The sequence below is a fragment of the Gallus gallus genome, chromosome 10 (genome assembly GCF_016699485.2).
Source record: "Gallus gallus isolate bGalGal1 chromosome 10, bGalGal1.mat.broiler.GRCg7b, whole genome shotgun sequence".
In the NCBI taxonomy this organism is placed as follows: domain Eukaryota; kingdom Metazoa; phylum Chordata; class Aves; order Galliformes; family Phasianidae; genus Gallus; species Gallus gallus.
In genome coordinates, this window is record NC_052541.1 from 11304209 (window position 1) to 11310208 (window position 6000).

Here is a 6000-nt window from a genome sequence, read left to right on the forward strand (position 1 = left end):
CCTACAAAGAACTCCAAAAAAATAAATGGCTGAACAAAATTAATGTAGTAGACACCTCTGTAATGACAAAATTCTACAGAGACAAACTCTTACCTGAAAGTACTAAAGATGATGTCTCTTGATGTTGTTGCCATACATTTGAATATGCCTATGCAATGTCAACAGCTGAATCTCTACTGGATTCAGTGGAGTTTTCCCTTTCTGGGCTAACAAATCTGCTGGGGAAGGGTTTGCTTTCAAAATGCTAATTTATTCCATCTTTACGGCTGATTCATCCTTTTGTTTTTTGGTTAGTTGGAATTCTTCAACTAGGAGGAAGTGTCAATATGGTGACAAAACTAGTTTCACTTCTAATCTGTTAAACCTACAGAAAACCAGTCCTATACAATTGCACACACATATGCACTCCTGACACGTGGCTCTTGCTATTTGGATAGAATGCTTTTTTATCTACATTTTGGTTTTGCACTAAAGTCAGGGAGGCCCAGCTGGGGGCTCCTGCACTATATGAAAGGATACCGCAGGGCTGCTTTAGTGTAAAAGTAAAACCAGATGACACCATGGAAAAAGGGCCACTGGCTTGCCAAAACTGCTACAATTTCAAAATTCAGCTACACACTTTTTCATATTTATTTTTTGTCATTATTTATAACATAAAAATGCTTTTAAATTGGCCTTCAAAGCAGACTTTCCAAACAACTTTTTCTTCCCATTGGACTTCTAATCATTTAATTTCTAATGTGAAAGAAAAATAATGTCTTTCTCTAAAATGAGCTTGTTTTCAGAAATACAGTGGGTTTCCTACTTTCCTTACAACACAGATACTGTGCACAACAGGTAAAAATGCTAATCAGAACAACACACATTTTAAAGCATTCCACAGATTGCATTTCCCTTCCAGCTGTAATGTCAATTATTTCATCAAATTTGAGTGCAAGTAAACTTGTGCCCAGTGTTTGAGCCTCTATGAAATAATTGAGTGAAAATGCAGCTTTGTACATGCTGTCCTGGGCTGGCCATGTATTTCTTTATGAGCATTGCTTGTGCTGCCTGTTTTTATCTAAAATTGTTAAAATTATTTTCGGTTTGCATCACTACAGATTTTAGAATGTTTTTGCATGATGACCCAGAAGCCAAGCACTCAAAACGCTTGGAGTCACATTTGAAGTCACATTTCTCCTTCTACACTAAAATGGCCATCAGAGTGCTTAGGTGACATAAAAGTCAATGCAGATTGCTCACAGGGAAAAACAACACAAAGGTAAGTTCATGCGCAGCATTTGGGGGGGAATGTGTACTTTGTGGGGGAATGTATTTCCATTTACTCTGCAGGCCTATCACTCAGACCAGCAGAGCCTATATTTGTGACCAGAGCTTGTCAAAAACGAGGCACGTAGAGGTTATGTACATACATTACAGTCTACACCTGGAGAAGTGAACAGTGAATGCCCGATATCACAGCAAAGGCTATCACAGCGTTAGTTTCATTTATGATTAGCAGTAAATAACGTAATATGTACTTGAGTAATATATTTGCTATGGCATATCAGGGAAGCTAATCTGAATAGATGTGGCTATACCTGTAAAGTCATACATTCTGTATACCTTAACTATTCCAAGACCGTATATTCTGTTTACCACAAAAACAATGCTTTAGTTGTAGATCAAAAAAGATTCAAACAACTTGTCAGGAAGAAGTTACCAGAGGATTCTCTGCTGCTTAAACATCACTAAAATGGGGAGGCCAGTGGGTTCTTTCCATAAGACAATGCCTGCAAGGCTGATGGTTTCTTCAAAAAATCTAAAGTCGAGCAGCCCAGGAATTCTTAAGACATATCTAGGATACAATGTGAAAAGTGCTTAGTTAGTGGAAGAGAGACAGATCCAAGTAAGATTATGTGGAACAAAAAAACTCACTGAGAAGGAATTTTGAACAAGCAGTTGCATACAAAGGCTGGGCTTTGGGGCAGGGTGTGGGATGAAAAAGCTTCAGGCCAAGATCGTCTGATTTCTTCTTTAATCAAGAAGTCTGTGACTGTATATTCTGTCAAATAAAGAGATGTGTGAACTAAACATGTCTTCATATCCAAACGTTCAGCATTGGCTAATAGGGTCAACAGAAGCAGCAGTGTGTTTGTATGAAAATTAACTGAAAAAACACCAGCAGACAGAGCCATAAAATGCTGCAAAACTGGGAGTTCTGAATTGCTCTTTAGTCTGAGGGTAAACCAAGAAAGATTTGGCAGATTCTTCTAAGGAAAATGGGAATTCCACTGGGAAGCTTATATTAAAAGTTAATATCTCAGTTCCTTCAAGAAGTCTGTCAGCCTGTCACTCACAGAAACCTTTACTAACATTCCTTGTACACATGGCCACCAGCTACACTCTGCTTAACTGTAGGCAAAGAAATCTGTTGTTATGAATGGTTAGGGAAAGTGCATTAAAGGGATGCCATCCAGAAGGACCTGGACAGGCTTGAAAAGTGAGCCCATACAAACTGAATGGGGTTCATCAAAGCCTAGTGCAAGGTATTGTTGGGGCAATGCTGGGTATGTGTGCAGACTGGGAGAACTCCTAGAGAGCAGCTCTGCAGAGAAGGACTGGGGGGTCCTGGTCCTGGTGGATGGAAAGCTGGACGTGAGCCAGCAGTGTGTGCTTGCAGCACAGAAGACCAACAGTATCCGGGGCTGCATCAACAGAGGGGTGGCAGAGAAGCAAGGGAGAAGACTGTCCCATCTGGAGGACTGTGTCCAAGCCTGAGGCCCCCTGCACAGGTGGGAAGCAGAGCTGTTGCAGTGGGCCCAGAGGAAAGCCATGAAGATATGCAGAGGGCTGGAGCACCTCTACTATGAAGAAAAGCTGAGGGAGTTGGACTTGTTCAGCCTGGAGGACAGAAGGCTCTGAGGAGACCTCATTGCAGAATTCCAGTACTTGAAGAGTCTCTGTAAGCAGGAGGGGGACCAACTTCTGGAGGTTTTTTGTTGGTGGTGGTGGTGGTGGTGGTTTTTTTTTTTTTTTTTGCATTTTATTGTCAAGAAACAAACTTGGGACTCAAAGGCACTGCCGCTATTAATAAAGTAGAATATCAGCAAGGAAGCTTCTGCAAGACATGCTGGCATAAGGATGGTAGCTTCAACATTTCACTGGTCATTTATTGATGTAGTTAATGACTTTGAAGCTACTTAGCACATGGTGGGTGATGCTAAGCACGGTATACTTGCCAGAACAGCTTGTTCAGCTGGGCTCTTCTCCCGGGGTGCCCTGCCGTAGCCAAACACACATTCCCTGCACATTGACCCATGCCATGGACATGCAGCTGCTTGCCAAGACACTGCTGGGTCAGACAGATTGCTTTTGCCCAGGGGCAGTCTGAAAGTGATGCCATTGTTGTATTCATGCACAGATACAAGTTAGACCTCCTATTTTATTTAAAATGAGCTGAACAGCTCACACAGAAAAGAGAGAGGGAAAAGCCATACGGAGAACATTTAGGCTACCATTAATGGAGCCCTTCCCAGACCTCTGATCTTCCTCACTAGGAGGGTTTTCCCTGTTTTGCTCTAATTATTAATAGAAATCTGTATTTCCCTGAAGTACTGAACAGTTTCCAGTAGAGGTCTCTGCCTACTAATAATTAAAGTTTGGCTGGACTGCTTACACACAGCAGGGGTCAAAAATTGCTCTAAATCACTGTTAGGCTTGGTCCCTTTGAAAGATTAAGAAACAAAACTGAGACCTCATGAATGTTAAAGCCTACCTTTAAATCATCATCTATTTCACAGAGTGGTAATGCCTATCTATTACATACAGAGATTCTCAAGAAAGGTCTTCTTATGTAAGTTATTTTAAATAAGTCTTCTGAGGCTTGCACAGCAGATGTAGCCTATCTATCATAACCAACACATTTCAAAGAATTTAAGAATTAAAAGTCAGAGTGCCTCAGAGAATTATTAAACTGTAAATATCACACTTCTTCTGGATGCAAAACAGACAAATTCATTTCAAGGGAAGAAAAACTTCTTTCTTCTCAGAGTGTACTGTGATCCCTAACTCGAGATCTAACTACAATCAAGAGCAATTGCTCCAAGAGACATTTAGCTTTTAGGCTATAATCTCTTTGCTACTCATCTGTCTCTAATACAAGCTTACTTTTTGGTTAAGAAAAAATGATTTATTTTTATGCCTACATTTTCCTGTCTTTAATTTTATTTACTAATCTACTTCACTGAGTGGGATGCACTCATAGAACACAAGGGACTAAAAATAAGGATTAAATTTTCCACCTCTAGGTCTGTTCTCTAATTGCTCTGTGCAGGATCCTAATTTAGCAAGAAACTTTAAGAAGTCCCAAACAGAGGCTCTTTTGAAGCTCAAACAGTATCATTGGGGTGGGGCAAGTTCCCATCCCTCACCTCAGGAAAGAACTTTACCCTGGTCTGTGCCAAGCTGTTTGCTGGTATGTACATTCTGCTATGGCAGAGAAGAATGTGATGTGAGTTTCTCAAGGCAGAATCATCGTGCTTCCTCAAGCTAGCAGTGCAATTGCAACTCTTTTCTGCACGTTAACATTACAATTATTGTGTTACAACAACAAGACACTGCTAATGGTTTTTCATCTTGAAACCTTCCATTCTGGTGTTGTCTTTGAACTGTGATGTTAAAAATGTTCCTTTCCTTCATGTCCAGCTTTCCAAAAATCATGGTTCCATATTTCAAACTGAAGTAAGGCCAGCGGTCAGTCCAGCACATCTATGGCATCACCAGCAGCTTCTGTAAAGAGAAGACCACTGGGCAAATGCTACTGGAGCCTTCACAAGGTCTGATCCTACCAATCTCATTAGGTTTTGTAGGGAATGCACAAAGAACTACCAGCCAATTTTTTAATAACCATCACTCATATTGCAAAATCTAGCATTGTTGCACGACAGCTCTAGATATGTACGTACATAATCTTAAACATTCACTTTGTTCCCACAAAACATATGTCCCCAACACAGATTGGGACTAGGAATAAGGGCAGACAGAAGCAAAAGTGTATGGATTGCACAGGATTTTCACTTCTAAACTTGGAATGTGATCCAGATTTTAACACAGAATAGAAAAACAACAGAAAAAAAAGTGTCCTATGACAGAAAAATGCTGCTGAACAACCTAGAGAAAGAAACAAATCATGAGATTACAATTCTTCAGTCACAGAGCCATGACCGTAAAGATCTTAGCAGTGTTTCAGAACTTGCAAGAGAGCTCATACATCCATCATAATCACATCAAGGGTTCATCATAATCGTGCCATAACTCAGATGTTTTACAAAAGTGAGTGCTATTAATTCAGTTACCTGCAGGTGTGAATTCAAGGCTTTCAACAGATGAGACAGTATCATTCCAACAGCTACTGTCACTTCCATGCATAAGAAAATTCTACACCAAGTATTCATTCTTTAAAATATACTTTTGCTGCTCAAAGTTAGTACTTTGAAGTGAGAATTACCTTTACAGAGCAAAAGGCCTAATAAGTTATACAAGAAAGCTATGATTTAATCATTTTTCTTTACGTTACAGTCCACATATCAAGCTCTGCTATAGAGAAGCTTTTACAAAATCATGCTTGATTTTCACACTGAGAACAACAAACCTTCACAAGACTTGGAAGTATATACATCATGTTAAGGGGTGAATGGACAGAAGAATACGATGTTGGATAGCTAAGCACTTTCAGACTACATTTACTATCATTCACTAGTGGCTCTAATTTCTCAATGCTTGGGTCCTTTTTCCTCACATTTCTAATTCCCACTTAGCGATGGGTTCTGTAAAAGTTGACAGGACTGAGGAAAAAGCATTTTTTTCTTACATTTAAACCAAATCATATTTCTACAATTTTGCTTTGGCAGAAAGAAGCCACATCAGTGCTGGGTTGGGAAAGCAGATGAAAACATCAAGCATTCTGCTATGAAAAAAAAAAAAACCAACACCAAAACGCACACTCAAACCAACTGTAAT